The sequence below is a fragment of the Bubalus bubalis genome, chromosome 9 (assembly GCF_019923935.1).
Source record: "Bubalus bubalis isolate 160015118507 breed Murrah chromosome 9, NDDB_SH_1, whole genome shotgun sequence".
Taxonomy (NCBI): domain Eukaryota; kingdom Metazoa; phylum Chordata; class Mammalia; order Artiodactyla; family Bovidae; genus Bubalus; species Bubalus bubalis.
The window spans coordinates 7983551-8000522 of NC_059165.1; the positions used below are offsets into that span (position 1 = coordinate 7983551).

The 16972-nt window shown below is 37.7% G+C and overlaps 1 long non-coding RNA gene across 1 annotated transcript in view; it reads right to left on the reverse strand.

Moving 5' to 3' along the window:
• LOC112586805 overlaps positions 1 to 10685 on the reverse strand; it is a 64712-nt gene extending 54027 nt beyond the window's left edge. Inside the window, exon 1 of the long non-coding RNA XR_006553137.1 lies at positions 10451 to 10685. This is a non-coding gene — a long non-coding RNA (uncharacterized LOC112586805). The remainder of the gene's footprint in view (positions 1 to 10450) is intronic.
• Positions 10686 to 16972: the final 6287 nt, after the last annotated feature.

A 16972-nucleotide genomic window follows, 5' to 3' on the forward strand; every position in this document is an offset into this window, starting at 1 on the left:
TAGATTCCTGGATTTCAGTCCAGTTTTCTTCCCACTACTACAATCTGTAAAAGTCATCTCTGAAATAAGAACTTGGATATCATCACCAAAATTAAAAATCTAAAATGTATTGACTTCCTTCCTGTATTTGGCTGTAGGGATTGTTCATAGCAACTCTAAAAGACAGGTACTATTAATACCCCAATTCAATACCCCAATTTAGGTGGAGAAACGAAGCGTTAAAAACACTGAGCAGCTTTTCCAAAGCCACTCCAATAGCAAGTGGTAAAAAGGATTCAAGCTAAGCAGCTTTCAAAACTTAAAATAATTTAGAAAGCATTAATTGAAAGACTACTACCAGTAAGACACCATCTTGGGAGTTGAGTAAGATATGTAAGATACAGAGCTTAAAAACCAAGGCATACATCAATAACTGTAATACATAGTAAAATAGGTAAAGGGTATTTTTGTGTGAGCTCAGTCATGTCTGGCTCTTTGCAACTTCATGGACTGTAGCTTCCCAGGCTCCTTTGTCCATGGAATTCTCCAGGTGAGAATATGGAGTGGGTTGCCATTTCCTACTCCAAGGGATCTTCCCAACCCAAGGATCAAACCCGCATCTCTTGCACCTCCTACACTGGCCAGAGGGAGATTCTTTACCACTGTGCCACCTGGGAAGCCAAAGGGTATTTAGGGAGGAAACAAAAAAGCAAGCTGATAGTTCAGTTCAGTTCAGTCACTCAGTCGTGTCTGCTTCTTTGTGACCCATGGACTGCAACACGCCAGGCCTCCCCGTCCATCACCAACTCCCGGAGTTTACTCAAACTCAAGTCCATTGAGTCGGTGATGTCATCCAACCATCTCATCCTCTTCATCCCCTTCTCCTCCTGCCCCCAATCTTTCCCAGCATGAGGGTCTTTTCCAATGAGTCAGTTCTTCGCATCAGGTGGCCAAAGTATTGGAGTTTCAGCTTCAGCATCAGTCCTTCCAATGAATATTCAGGACTGATTTGCTTTACAATGGACTGGTTGGATCACTGAGGGACTCTCAAGAGTCTTCTTCAACACCACAGTTCAAAAGCATCAATTCTTCAGCACTCAGCTTTCATAGAAGAGACAGCAATTTCAGGGCAGGGGGTGAACATGAAAATATAACCGTTGAGATCTACTTTGAGCCAATCTGCTCCCAGTAGAGCCCAATGGATATAAAAATATTTCCTTTTAATATTTTTATAAGCTTGTCATCCAATTCAACTTTTTTTCCAAACCATACTTAACACAGCCCTTCTAGATTTAGTTAAGCACTCAAGGCATTTATTTTAATGCCCATGTGCTGAGGGTAAAAAGCATACAGCAAATAAATCAGCTGTGCAAAAGCTCCCTTCATATATCAAGTCATCTTTACAGAAAGTTATTAGAGGCCTCAAAGTCTCCATAAAATAATCCATTTACATTCACTGTCCACTTAAGTGGCAATCTCTAAATTTATGAGTTAGCTACTTGCTGAAATATCATATAACTTGCTGAGTGTTAATTTCTTAGATGACCCTGGTCCTGTAAGAAAAGTGCAAGCAGGAGTCAGAGTAAAGAAATGAATACATCCTATTTCTGGACTCTTAGATATGAACCCAGACCACTCAAAAATCACTGTTCCTCAATGGAATTTTTTTGACAAAGGCTTATATTATGATATACTGAAGATTATAGAATATACTTACAATTTTTCTTTTAAAATACAGCTAAATTTTAGCTATATTTTCTTCAATTGTTACCAAATATGTTTTATTTTTAAATACCCAATGTATAAAATAAACTTCATATGTTTAAAAAAAGTCAATAGAAAAGCCTTTTTTTTTTTTTCATTTTCTGACTATAAACATGACTATTGCAAGCTAATTCATTCCAAGTGTGAGTGTACGGACATGAAAATAGTATTGCGTTTCCTTTTTATTTCAAGAGTGGTTTATCCAAGCTTCCATTTCAACTATTTGATTGTTTCCCCTAGTGTTGAACAAGCAGAGTTCTGCCTGCCTCCCAGTGTACGGAGTTCTGACCCTTAGAAGGTGGAAGCACAAAGGAAAGCTTTAGCACATGCTGTTTGGCAAAACATCTCCAAAATCTCTCATAAATAAGAGAGGGCTTGAAGCACCTCTCTACACCAGTGTTGGCTAAACTACCCTCTCTTGCATACTGCTGTCTTGACTTGTGTCTTATCTCGATAACACCTAGACTCATATACTTGTATTCTAATTTAAATAGTATCATTATTTTTACTTAAATAAATTCACTTAAAAAAAACTTTCTACCTTTATTTTACGTGAAAAGCCAATACCATGTGTCATTTAAAATGGACATAAACATCTTGCTAGATGCAGCTGTTTGCCCAGGTCAGCCTCCGGATTATGCAACAGGGAGACAGCAAGTGCCAGTGGCTAGTTAGGACACATTAGCACCACACTGAGGTTTGGTTTTGCTTTTTTCCTCTCTCCCTAATCTAATTAGGAAAAAAAAAAAAAAAAATATATATATATATATATATATATTTAAAGTGTTTCTCTTTCTAAAACGTGGCTTGGAGTTTTTACATGTTGTACCCATATACCTTCTAACATCATCTCCAGTTCCTCCAAGCAGCCCAGCGGCACTCTCAGAACACCGCTGTCAATTATTCGGAATTGCACGAGCCCAAGGCCCGCCCCTCTAGTCGGTTCTCAATGCAGTAGCACTGTTGCCATCTCCGGACTTATCTGGGCTCGCCTTGCCCCTCCCCACCCACTCAGACTCAACTGTGCTGTTCTCAGGGCAGGATCAGTCTGGTTGTGTGGAGAATTTCCACTGTCAGCAAGCAGGCACGATTACCTAGCAAACTGCTAGCTCAGTTCCAATTTCAAAAAAATAAAGGTGGGTCCCACATCTATCTGCTCATACTGTGTCTAGATTTACTTTTTCAGGCCAATGCTGTGCTTTCAAAGGTTTAGACATTTGTCATAAATAATGAGATGCCTAAAAAGTCTGTCTTCCTTAACACAAACCCTTTTTCTTTATTCTCCTTGTTAACTATATGTTCCCCTTGGAAACAAAAGTTCATATTCTCGGTTCTGGAATAACTGTCTTACTCATTCTAATTTTTATAAACTCTAACTTTGGACAGGAGATTTTTCTTACCCATAACATTCTTAAAATGTAAATTTCCCACATGATGTATCTTCTACTAGAAGACAGTCAAATAATGCTAACACAATACATACTTTCTTTTTGAAACTACCGGTAGAGCTGTGTGGCCCATAAAGAAATGTTAGCAGTCAAAGGAAGATGCTGTGCACCATCTCCACTGCAATAATCTTCTTCCCAATTATCCTAGCTTTAAAAAATCAAATTCAACAATGCTGAAAACTCAGCATTGATATAAAATATAAGTCAGTGGCCAGGATTAGTTAAAGTATATGCACTTGTTATGTTTCACACAACCAAACTTCTCCTAGGGTATTTCCTGAACATTACATGTGATCAAATGGCTTTTCACCCATTTTATGGGCTTTTAAAGGCTCACCATGATTTCACTTACAGCTATTATTTCTAATACAGTTGGGCATTGACCTGACGACCCATCAGATCATCCAGAATACAAAACAAAGGACACATACTGGTCAACTGCTAGCTGGCAAGTTCCTCAGTGACCAGGTCATGAGTGATCTAAAGGCATTCAGCAAGTATACAGGAAAAGATTAATGAAAGAGGAGGAAAATCTTCAGCTAACACCACAGTCAAACTAGCTGTTCTACAGAGACTTTAAACTCAAAATCCAGCTACTTTGGCACAGAATTCTATATCAGGGCATTAACCACTTTCAGACAACTTAAATATTCATTCTCTAATTAAAAAATGGTGCCTACAATTAAGAGCCAATGATGTGAGCTAAAAAACAATATACACATTATATTGGATGACCCAAATATCAATGATTCATTAAAATAATCTCAAAATGAGTCTTTTTTTAACATAAGAGAAAAACTGTAAGAAAGAGGCAATTAGATGATAGATATGGAATTTCTGTGGTGAGCTACTGCAGCAGCTCATCATATTCACCCAGGTATCTGTTTAGGGTCTTATTTGTGAAAGGTGGTGATAAAGTAGAATAGAACTCTAAATTCATTTGGCTTTTGAGATTATCACTCTATTTAACCTTGAAAGCTCTCTGCGTTTTCTCATGCCTTTGTTTGCCTTCAGGAATTTATCTTCATTTTAACTTTAATCCATCTTATATCTCCTGCCTCATCTTTGATCCACAAGGTTCAACCTTTAAAAAAAAAAAAATTCTTCAGTGTCTACAGTGTAGGTGGGGGGTGGGACGGCTTCTATCTGCTGTCTATAAAGATATATAATATGGTCATGTTAAAAAGGTTACACATACATACATACATGTGTGTGCACCTGTGAGATTAACCAAGGATCATTTTATGTGTTACACTGAAAAACTAGCCTCTGGGTAATACTTGTTCCATATCAAGTAGCAGTTTCACCTGGGATTTACGACACTGATTCTGTCAGTTACATGGTCCTCAAGGTAACAGCATTTTGTCTCAAGAAGCCCAAGCATTTCAACATTACTTCTTACAAAAGTGGGAGCAAACACTTACCAACGTTGCTATAAGAACCGTGAAACTAGCTTTGCAATGGCTATCTTAGACCTCCGTACAGAACCACAATAGTTTAGACCAGCTTTTCATAATTAGGGACATTTTTTGCATTAGCCATTGCAAACACAAAACCTAAGATCTGTTAGCTTTCCAAGTCTCCTCACCAAATTATATACCACTGTCTTCAAAAATTTTAAATATATATATATATATATATATTCAAAGAATGTCCACAAAAAATAATGTATCCTTCTAAAATAAAATTATATTAAATTTTACATTAAAATCAATTTAATGAAATGCATTATAGTAAGTGCATTAGGACTAGAATTTGATATAATAAGAAGTGGGGTCTACCAAAGTAAACATGCCTGGAACATACTGTGATCATGGTAGATCTTCATTCATGTGTCAGCAAGGCAGTAATTATAGACTGGAACACTGAGGATTTCATAAAGCAATGAAAAATCTGTATTAGAGTTGTCTAGAAATTACTTTCTCGTAGACGTTAAATCAGATTAATTGGGATTTCCCTAAAATCTTACCCAGTGAGGACCAAATCCCAGGAGCCTTGGGTCTTCTTATTATAATTGGTCTTATTCTTATCTCATTTCTGAAGACAGTATGAGGCGAAAGGCTATATTCTAAGATAATAAAATGCAGTTCACACTGTCCCAAAGTTATCAGGAGTATCAAGGTGTCTATGATATATATATATATATATGTGTGTGTGTGTATGTGTGTGTCTGTGTGTGTGTATATATATATATTTTTTTTTACCAACAATTTAATCATGCCAAAGATATACCACAGTAGAGATGCTAGGGAAATGTTCCCATCCAATAGTAATTGTTTCATATTTATTTTATTTAACAACTCAGAATATCTAACAATGACCCCCATGGGTTTCTTGCCAGAGAAAAATCAGAAAAAAAGAATTCTCAGGAGAATGCTATGGGCTTTTAAAGGTTAGACTTATAACCTACCTTATATCAAACCACCACATCCTATTACAGTTCCACACCTTGTTGAAGGCCCAATATAAACTTGGACTTGAAATCAAGCACCCCAGTGTTACAAGCTAGCCTGTTTTTTCACAGTAACAATTCCATGGAGAGAAACTGCTCTCACTTTCTAACAGTTTGAGACTCTGAAATGTGACTGCTTCTCTTCAGTAATTTTCCATCACATGTGCAAGCTGCATCTTGAAGGTGAAACAGTTTCTTATTTACCTCTTCAACAAGATTGAAAATATTCCTTCAACATAGGGGCATTCATTTTACTTAAATAAAACCAGGATTGATCTCAGTGGCTTCGTTTCTTTTTCCAAATCTTTCCTCATAAAAAAACATTGATTTCTTAGCTCATAGGACTTGATAGGGAAATTTTTTTAACATGCTACCTGTATCTGAAAGGGATATGCTGGCCTACCATTGTTACAACATGCTGTTTGAGTTCTATCAAGGCAGTCACATTTAGTGGCTAGCTTTCTGGGTAACCACACATCTAGTTGCTGAGAATGCAAGTTGCAATTGTGGACACAGCTTAAAGCCATGAACTGAAAATATAGATTAACAATGCCATGCATATGACGCATGCTGGGGACTGAAAAGTTTTTAATTAAAGTAAAACATTTCCAGCAGTAGAAACGGAAATGAATAATTTTGAAAGTTTAAATCATAGTGATGAATTATCACAAACTTTCAAAACTGTGGCTCCCAATATACCCACCAGAGGATTCACTCTGTTGCATTATGAATGGGAAGCCCGATCCACTTATAAATCAATCAAAAGCAGGGATGAAGTTCATACTGAACTTCAAGGCCTTTATAGGAATTTATCTCCATCAAACAACCAGTGGTTCTATTTTCCCCAGGTGCTAATACCTTGCTCCACTACAACAGTAGGTTTGATGATAAATAATAAGAAAGGTATTTAATCTTTAAGGCTTCCACCTAATAAACTTCAGTTAACTATAAATGACACTAATGGCCTGAAATCTTCCAAAATTTCCTGGGAAAAGATTAAAAGGGATATATAAAGTTTACATATGTAAAAGAAGAATCTAGATTTTATTATAAACAGGATAAATTTCACTTTAAAGCCAGGTAAAAAGAAGTGCCATCTGAAAGACTGAAAGACCATAATTATTCTGTCCATCTATAAAGAAATGCTAATGCTTTCAAACTACAAAGGTTGTAGAGACCACAGTAACATGACAGGTTGGCACTTAGGAACCATGTGACCCCAGCTCTCTCATTTACCTTGGTTACTTACATTCACAGTACCTCGGGTTCCCTGACTATAAACTGGGACAGATTAAAGGAGACCACAGTTACAAAGAATTTTGCACACTGCATTCTGAAACATTGTGAGTGCTCATAAACATTAACTTTACATCCCATAATAATTATACAAGAATAACAAAATATTTCCAAGAACTATTTGGCAATTCTGCCTCAATAACATAAAACATAATTTTATATAACAAATTTTTTGTTTTGTTTTGTGGGTATCAGTTCTATGTGACTAAACACTTTCAGAGGTCTAGAAAACTGCTTATTGTTTAAGAGGTTAAGTAAAATTTTCTCTCTGGTAATTTATTTATACTTTTCATTTAGTTAGCAGAACCACAAACAAAACAAATAAATGAAAGTCTTCAGGTTTATCAAAATCTGAAAATTCAGTGTGTCATAGCAAAAAAGGATGGACTTTGGAATTAGAAATAGCTGGGTTTAAATCCTAGTTTTACACTATAAACATGTTTAAGTCACTTAAGAGGTTCGAACTTCAGTTTTCTCATCCATCAAACTGGAGTAATACTGCTTTGCCAAATGGAAAGAACTAAATAAAAATCTTATCTGTGTGCCTATGTGTGTGCAATTATACACACCTAAATTTTTTAAAATATGTAAATCTCACAAGGTGTTTTACAGATAATTGCCTTAATTTTTAAATTAAGACTTTGTGATTAATGATGACTTGATTAATAGATATTTCTATATTCCACTTTAATTCCTGGTCCACACTCGTGCTTTAATTCATTTATATAAACCACAAAACCTAGATCTGGCCTTCTGTACCTAAAAGTATATGTTCAGAATCAGTGTGGGATAACATATGTTTGCTCCTCACCTAACTGCCAAATCTGACTAGTAGAAAGTACCAAATTAGCAGTGCTCTTATATTACTTCCTTGGGTTATTATGTAGACTAGAGCTTTAGAAGACTCTCTAAACAGTGCCCTTGCTTGACATTGAATTTTTTTCTTCTAGGAAATAAAAAGGGCATAAATGTAAGAACAATATTAATCATTTGTCTTCTTACAATTGAGAAATTGTCTTGGTTTTCAGAATTAAAGGTCAAATTTTAGAAAGATAGCTGTAGGACTGTCAAGTAAGGAGACGTGTTTAATGGCTCATGGATTAAAGACGGTTTACACAGACTTCTCTGCAGAGTCAATATGGGGAAATGGCCAGCAAGTTTCTTTCTGAGCATAGCCTTGTTCCCCTACCAGCTGCTGATCTGCTGTGCTGGCTCCCCGTGCTTGGAACATTCAGATCCCCACCAGATCTTCACATGTCACTGTCCTTGTCATTCCATTTTTAAATGTCCCCTCCTCAGAGAGGCTGTCCCTGACCAATCCACCTAAGTCTCCGCCTGATCCTGACCAACCACATCACTTTTCATGCCATCACTTGTCTTGTTTCCTTTTAGCAGTTATCTTATTCATGTACTGACTCCCTTGTTTAATAAACGTTCAGCTTGGCTTGGAAGCTTCTTTACCACCATACAGTTAATGTGGAAACTACACTACGACTCGGCCTATAACAAACACTCACTAATTAGGAACTGAAAGGATGCATCCTGGGGCCTGTTACACAGAATACAAAAGATAAGCATTTTCGAAAAGAAATTGCCTACCTAGACATTCTTTAGGAGAAGGCAATGGCACCCCACTCCAGTACTCTTGCCTGGAAAATCCCATGGATGGAGGAGCCTGGTAGGCTGTAGTCCATGGGGTCACTGAGTCAGACATGACTGAGCGACTTCACTTTCACTTTTCACACTCATGCATTGGAGGAGGAAATGGCGACCCACTCCAGTGTTCTTGCCTGGAGAATCCCAGGGACGGGGGAGCCTGGTGGGCTCCGTCTATGGGGTCGCACAGAGTCAGACACAACTGAAGCGACTTAGCAGCAGCAGCAGCAGACATTCTTTATCAAGGCATAATTCCACCTTCTTTACAAACTGCACTTGCCCCTAAATACACAAGTCTAATGTGGAACTAATTCACATTAGTTGGCCTAATCCACATCAGGGCATCATTGAGTAAAAGGAGTCACTTATCCAGAAAGATAATAACAAAAGCAGGTTCCTGTTAGGATCGAAAACGCATGGAGCCTCATAAAGTGAGAGCCTGAAAGAACAATGCCAGACAGTAAATCTAGGTTTTAGCAAAGTTGAGATTACTTCACTAGGGAAAAAAAAAAAAAACCATATGACAAGCTTCTGTTAGATGGCAAAATCAGACAACATCATTGTGTAGTTCTTAGTGACCCACCATGATGCACAGCTATATAGTATCTACCCCTCCTGAATTAATTACTAAAAAGAGAAAGAATTTTGACACTGAAGAATAGTTTGGACTTTAGGAATTGCTTTTTTTAATATCCATTTTATATAATATATCATCCCCCAATGGACGTGAGTCTGAGTGAACTCCGGGAGTTGGTGATGGACAGGGAGGCCTGACGTGCTGCGATTCATGGGGTCGCAAAGAATCAGACACAACTGAGCGACTGAACTGAACTGAACTGATCCCCCAATATTTTTTAGTTATTTCTGAGTTGTCCCTCGGTCACAGCCTCTTTATATGCACCTAGAATATTGCCTGTGAATATTTCCTGGAAGTACTAATCTGAGCAAAGCCATAAAATTCTGACACCCAGGATTAACCTCCAGTTTTCTCCTCTTTTCTACCATCTTATTTCTCCAGTTTTTTAACTCTACTTCAGGCCTTCCCTTCATTTGCAACGTGTACTTTCTTTGAAAACCATTTCAATTTCTCATTTTTAGTATGTCTGGTTCCCTCCCACAAAAACAGACTCTTCTGGTTTTTAACACACTGGCAGAGAAGGAGAGCTCACACTTCTTCCATAGGCATCCAAAGAATATTGTAAATCACACAGTGGTATTTGGGTATCAGGTATGTTATACTGCGTTCTTTATTCTTTGGTCATTGATAGCCTTTTTATGGCAATAATAATAATAATAAAGTATTACTGGGGCTTCCCAGGTGGCACTAGTGGCAAAGAGCCCACCTGCCAATGCAGGAGTCATAGGAGACATGGGTTTGATCCCTGGGTTGGGAATGATCCCCTGAAGGAGGGCATGGCAGTCCACTCTAGTATTCTTGCCTGGAGAATCCCATGGACAGAGGAGCCTGGCGGGCAACAGTCCATAGGGTCACAAAAGGTAGGACACAACTGAAGTGATTCAGCACACACAATAATTATTATTAATTTTTACCTAACTTCAAAATTTCCTTTTATGATGGCATTCTGCTTTGTTTTGTCCCACTTTCCACGTTACCAGCTCTCTGAGGACAAGGGCCATGTTTTACTCAGTGTGAAAGCCTTCACAACACGTAACACAAAGAACTTCTAGAGTGCTGTGTTAAAAATCGGTATTTGGCAAAACTAATACAGTTATGTAAAGTCTAAAAATAAAATAAAATTAAAAAATAAATAAATAAAAATAAAATAAATTAAAAAAAAAAAAAATTGGCTTCTCACCAGTCACCTGTTTCACACACGATGGTGTATATACTCACCCCACTCTCTCCTTCTCCACTGTGTCCACATGTCTGTCTACATCTGCGTCTCCCTTCCTTCCCTGCAAATAGGTTCATCAATACCATTTTTATAGCTTCCGTATATCTGTGCTGATATATATTTGTTTTTCTTTTTCTGATTTCCCCTCACTCTGTATAACAGGCTCTAGGTTCATCCATCTCACCAGAATTGACTTCCATTCATTCTTTTTATGGCTGAGTACTATTCCATTGTAGATATATACCACATGTTCTTTATCCATTTATCTGTAGATGACCTAGAGGGGTGGGAGGCTTAAGAGAGAGGGGATATATGTATAATTATGGCTTATTTGCATTGCTGTATGGCAGAAACCAACACAACATCATAAAGTAATTTTTCTCCAATTAAAAAATAAATCATACCTGTGGCAGATTCATTTTGATGTTTGGCAAAACTAATACAATTATGTAAAATTTAAAAATAAAATTAAATTAAATTTAAAAAAACAAATAAAATAAATAAATAAATAGAAAACACATAGTACTTTTAAAAAACTGTTAAATTAACTGCATTGAATTAAATCCTGAACAAATGGAACTTTTTTGTAAAACTTTAATGTCAAGTTTTAATTTCTAAGACTCCTATTTTATAGATTTTTTTTTTCGGTTAGCTTTATAATTCATTTAATAGTTGCTGCTTACCTGGGAAAACCAAACTTGAACACAAATGTATGCAAAACAGCATATAAAATGTTTCATACAAGTTGATCCTGGTGGTGCATGTTAGAATCAGGAAGATTAGAAAAGGAGAGAGGGCCTAACCCCAGACCTCCTTCCTGAATTAGAATCCCAACTGTCTGGGACACACATCACTATAAAGAATCACTGACAGAGGTGCAGGCAATTACAAAGGCCTTCAGGAAATGAAGACACTTTATAGAGACATTGTGAAAGTTAAACAAACTTTGTTACAGAAAAAGTATCACTGTAAACTGGTAAGTGGAACATGCTGTAAAATGTTAATGACCAGCATCAGCATCATGACTTCCAATAGAAAGTTTTTGGTAGCTACTTGGGGAGAAAGTTTCCGAACTCAGCTTTCAAAGATGCACTGTATATAAGACAGACCATATTAAAAAATATATATATTCCATGAGTCTATTTCCTTACTCTCATCTATTTTCAATTGTATACTGATTTTTTTCAACTCAACTTTTAAAAATCACCACTATTGAACTGATTTATAAATTTTTCATCTTTAAATCTTACTACAATTTTAGATACATCCAATTATTTCTAACTTGGTGAATTATCCTTGTTAATTCTTAAAAATTCATGAAAAAGGGACATATTTGTCTATTAGAATATCCAGTTTATACACTAATACGTGGTCTTTCTGTGATTCAAAGCCCTGTAGTACATTAAATAGTATCACTCACAACTTGATCTGAAAATATGAAAATGTTTATTATATTCAAAACAGTTTGGAAATTGGTTGTTTTGTTTCAATATGAAACTTCACCAGATTCTATTTGGACTTGTGCCATAATTCTTAATTAATACTCTGAGGTTCCACAACATGGTTCAAAAACAATGGTAAATCATTACCTTACAGACAGTGATTTCTGAATTAATTTCTAAGCACCAACAGCAATTCTACTATTACGAGCTGCATTTAGATCATAAATTATTCTGTGGGCCCTGATGCCCATGCCAAACAAACATGATATTACTAATGTGCGTGAAGACAGCAATTTGACAAAATAATATTTAGAGCACAAAGGGCAAAATTACTACTACTCTTGGTCAGGACCCTCTTGTAGCTATAAATGACAATGAAAAACTAGCCAAATAGTACGTGAAACATATATGTTGAAAATCAGCTTCATCTTCAGCAAACACCTGAGAAGAAACTAGTTAGCAGCTTGACAGATTCAAGACAGAGAGAAGCATCTTTCATTGGTGCTATTTTAAATTGCTACATGGAAGGGTGAGTCAGTGAAACTGGGGTCAGTGGGAAAAAAAATAGGTGCTTCTTAGAAAGGAAGAAGAGGGCAATGGAGAATGCTAAAGAAAATCACCAGAAAATACGTGTTAAAAATAAACCCATAGTAACTTCAAGTTCTTAAGGAAATAACGTCATTTAGAAAAAATCACATCTAAGCAATAAAGTATATGCCTAGAAATAAAAATAAAGCATGATTTTTAAAAGTGTTGTTAAACCTCAGGAGTACATTCGAGAGTTAGCTTAATGTACAACTCAAGATACTGCAAGAGTTTTAACAGGCTCACAGGAAACAGGAAGTATGTTCTGACTATCAGCTTGATGTAAACTAGTCATACCTGAAGAAGGTGTTGTGACATTGCGACAGCAACTCTGCGTACAGGGCTCAGCAAACACGTTTTATAAAGGGCCGGATTGCAAACGTTCTCCCTGAGGAAGGCAGCGCAATCCAGTCCAATATTCTCGCCTGGAGAATCCCCATGGACTGAGGAGCCTGGTGGGCTACAGTCCATAGGGTCACAAAGGGTTGGACATGACTGAAGCAACTTACCACGCACACAGCAAATACTTTAAGATTTGTAGGCCATAAAGTCCATCACAACTGCTTAATTCTGCCACTGGTGGTGAAAAGCAGCCATAGACAGTATGTAAACACCTGGGCATGGCTGCATTCCAATCAAATTCACTTTCAAAGACAAGCAAAGCCTAAGACAAAGACAGAGACAAGCCTATGGGAATGGCCTATATCCAGAACACTGACAACACCAAATGCTGGTGAGGATGTGAAACGAGAACTCTCAGTCATTGCTGGTGGGAATGTAAAGCAATACCATGGTACGGCCACTATGGAAGCCTGGCAGGTTCTTTAAAAACTCACCATATTCTGACCACACAATCCAGCAATCATGGTCCTTGGTATCTACCCAAAGGAGTTGAAAACTTACGTCTCCATACATACGCACACACAGACGTTTACAGGATTTATTCACAACGGTCAGAATTTTGAAGCAATAAGATGTTCCTTGGCAGTGAGTGGAAAAACGAACTGTGGTCCATCTAGACAATGGAGTAGTACTCAGTGCTAGAAAGAAATGAGCTGTCAAACCACGAAAAGACACAGAACACCTCAAATGTACATGACTAAGTGAAAGAAGCCAACTTCACAACTGAGCGATAACACTTTCTTTCCAGAGAGACAGAAAAAGATCCCCGGATGACGAGGGTTGTGGGGTAGAGGGATAAACAGGCAGAGCACAAAAGATTTCAGGCCATTGTATGAAGCTACAGTGGTGGACGTCTGTCATGATGCATTTGACAAACCTCACAGAATGTGCCACGCCAAGAAGGAACCGTAATGAAAACTGTGAATTCCGGTTGGTACGATATGTGGACGTAGGCTAACTGACTGTAGCAAATGCGTATCTCTGGCGGGGGATGTTGATGAGGGAAGAGACTGTGCATCTGTGGGGAAGGAGCTGTACAGAAAACCCTCAGATCTTGTATTTAATACTGTTATGGACCCAACACTGCTCTGAAAAATAAAGTGCTTTACAAAACAAAAAGAGGCAACCCACAGGTTCTGAGAGAATGAAAGGAGTTCCATCTATATCCATGGTATTGTTCCATCTATATCCTTCTATCCCGTTCAGGAAAGTCTCTCACACGCATGAGATACTTAATGATTTAAGCTATTATTTTTATATTTCTGCCATTCCATAAGCTTTCTCTGAGCAAAGGAAGCATCTACTCTTTTGATTGCACTCAAGAAAAAGGAAAAAATACAAGAAGAGAAATATGTTAAATGCCCAAAAGATTATCCTGCCACACAGAGTTGCCCCAACATGCCACTGACTGGGATAGCAACTAGAACGTGATCTCCTCAAGATACTCGCTTTCACTCTTAACATAAGATCAAAAACACACCATCTCCAAGCAGTTCATCACAACTCTCATGTGTGCCTATGGATTGAGAGAGGGCAATATGGAGAAAATATGGAGAAACTTGATAATAAAGAATAATACCAGCCACAACATCTTTAGGGAACAGGCTGAGAAGCAGTACAACTTTTCAGCTCACACCAGAATACAGGTGGATACAACAGAGAAAAGGCGAGTGGCTATAACTTGGAGCATCACCCACCCCAGCTAATAGTCAATACAGCTGGGCACTGAATCCCAAACAGGCTGTGGCTAATAACTCCTTCATGAAGCAAATGCCTATTCCAGTACAAAAGTAACACCATCTGAGCCACCAGGAAAGCTTGATATTTCCTACTCGATCAAATAGAAGCAAATCCTAATTTCCTAACATAGGAAACAAGTATATGGGGGTTCATATGAAAATCCTTATTCTCGGCATTTTGAAGAAACTTACCATGTGGACTTTGAAAACACTGACACTTGAGTCACTTAACGCACACTCGGTGCTGGCAGGTCTGGGCACAAGGCGATATTTATTATGTAACTTAAATTAACACTACCTTAATTTTTTTGTAGGGGGGCAGTGCCTACCCTTGTGGCTCAGCTGGTGAAGAATCCACCTGCAGTGCGGGAGACCTGGGTTTGATCCCTGGCTGGGAAGATCCCCTGGAGATGGGAAGGCTACCCACTCCAGTATCCTGGCCTGGAGAATTCCATGGACTGTATAGTCCATGGGGTTGCAAAGAGTCAGACACGACTGAGCAATTTTCACTTTCACTTTCTTATTTTTTAAAATTCAACTTACTATTAAGTACATTCTTTGAATTACAACTAAGATACAATAAAACAGTTACTTTGTATCCCAAGATGTTTTTAGGTGTACAATTCATATTCAAAAACTGGCCTACATAAACTTAAGAGCAAGTAACAACTATGAAAATAAAATTCATGATCAGCTTATTACCAAGATATAACCAAATATGTATTATATATATACCCTAAATAACACAAGATTGTTTTAATCATCTTTTAAATACCCAAATTAAAACTTTCTACCTATTCATTCCTTTATTTTATTAAAAAAACATTTTGAGGACATTTACTGGGTAACAATGGTGCAAGTATCTATTCTTTCCCTTGCCAGCATTGCTAATTTTTCAGTATTTGGAGTATTAAATTTTCAACTGTAAATTGTCTTACATCATACACATGAACAAATTTTGTACCATAAACTCACAGACCCTAAGTTTATCATCAAGTCAGCCTAGAGATGGCTGTACAGAGTAGCATCTAGACTCTTCTCTTCTTACCTGAATACCTACAGCAACTGGTATATTGAATCCCAAATATAATAACTGGTTCTTTACCTGTGCCTCAGATACCTAAAAGGTCTTCAGTCTCTCCTAGGAATCCTTTTCTCCTGTCACGTTGTCCTCCACTACCTCTCGGAGTTCGCTTAAATTCCTGTCCATTGAGTAGGTGATGCTCTCTAACCATCTCACCCTCTGCCACCCCCCTCTCCTTTTGCCTTCAATATTTCCAAGCATCAGGTTCTTTTCCAATGCATCTGCTCTTCACATCAGGTGGCCCAAGTATTGGAGCTTTGGCATCAGTCCTTCCAATGAATATTCAAGGTTGACTTCCTTTAGGATTGATTGGTTTGATCTCCTTGCTGTCCAAGGTACTCTCAAGAATCTTCTCCAGTACCACAATTATAAAGCATCAACTCTCTGGAACTCAGCTTTCTGTATGGTCCAATTCTCACATCCATACATTTTTACTGGAAAAACAATTAGCTTTGACTAGATGGACCTTTGTCTCTGCTTTTTAATACACTGAGTTTGTCATAGCTTTCCTTCTAAGGAGCAGGCATCTTTGAATTTCATACCTGCTGCCACCATCAGCAGTGATTTTGCAGGCCCCAAAATTAAAATCTGTCACTCTTTTCAATTTTTCCCCTATTTGCCACGAAGTGATGGGACCAGATGCCTTCGTTTCTTGAATGTTGAATTTCAAACCAGCTTTTTTCAGTCTTCTCTTTCACCCTCCTCACAAGGCTCTTTAGTTCTTCTTTGCTTTCTGCCAGGTGGTATCATCTACATATCAGAGGCTATTGATATTTCTCCTGGCCATCTTGATTCCAGCTTGTGATTCATCCAGCCTGGCATTTTGCATGATGTACTCTGCATAGAAATTAAATAAGCAGGGTGACAATATACAGCCTTCACGTTCTCCTTTCCCAATTTTGAACCATTCATTTGTTCCATGTCCAGTTTTAACCGCTTCTTGACCTACATACAGGTTTCTCAGGAGGCACGTAAGTTGGTCTGGTATTCCCATTTCTTCAAGAATTTTCCACAGTTTGTTGTGATCCACACAGTCAAAGGCTTTAGTGTAGTCAATGAGGCCGAATTAGATATTTTTCTGGAACTTCTTTGCTTTTTCCATGATCCAACCAATGCTGGCAATTTGATATCTGCTTCCTCTGCCTCTTGGAAATCCAACTACCATATCTGGAAGTTTCCAGTTCAGGTACTGTTGAAGTCTAGATTGAAGGATTCTGAACATTACCTTGCAAGCATGTGAAATGAGTGTAATTGTACAACAGTTTGAAC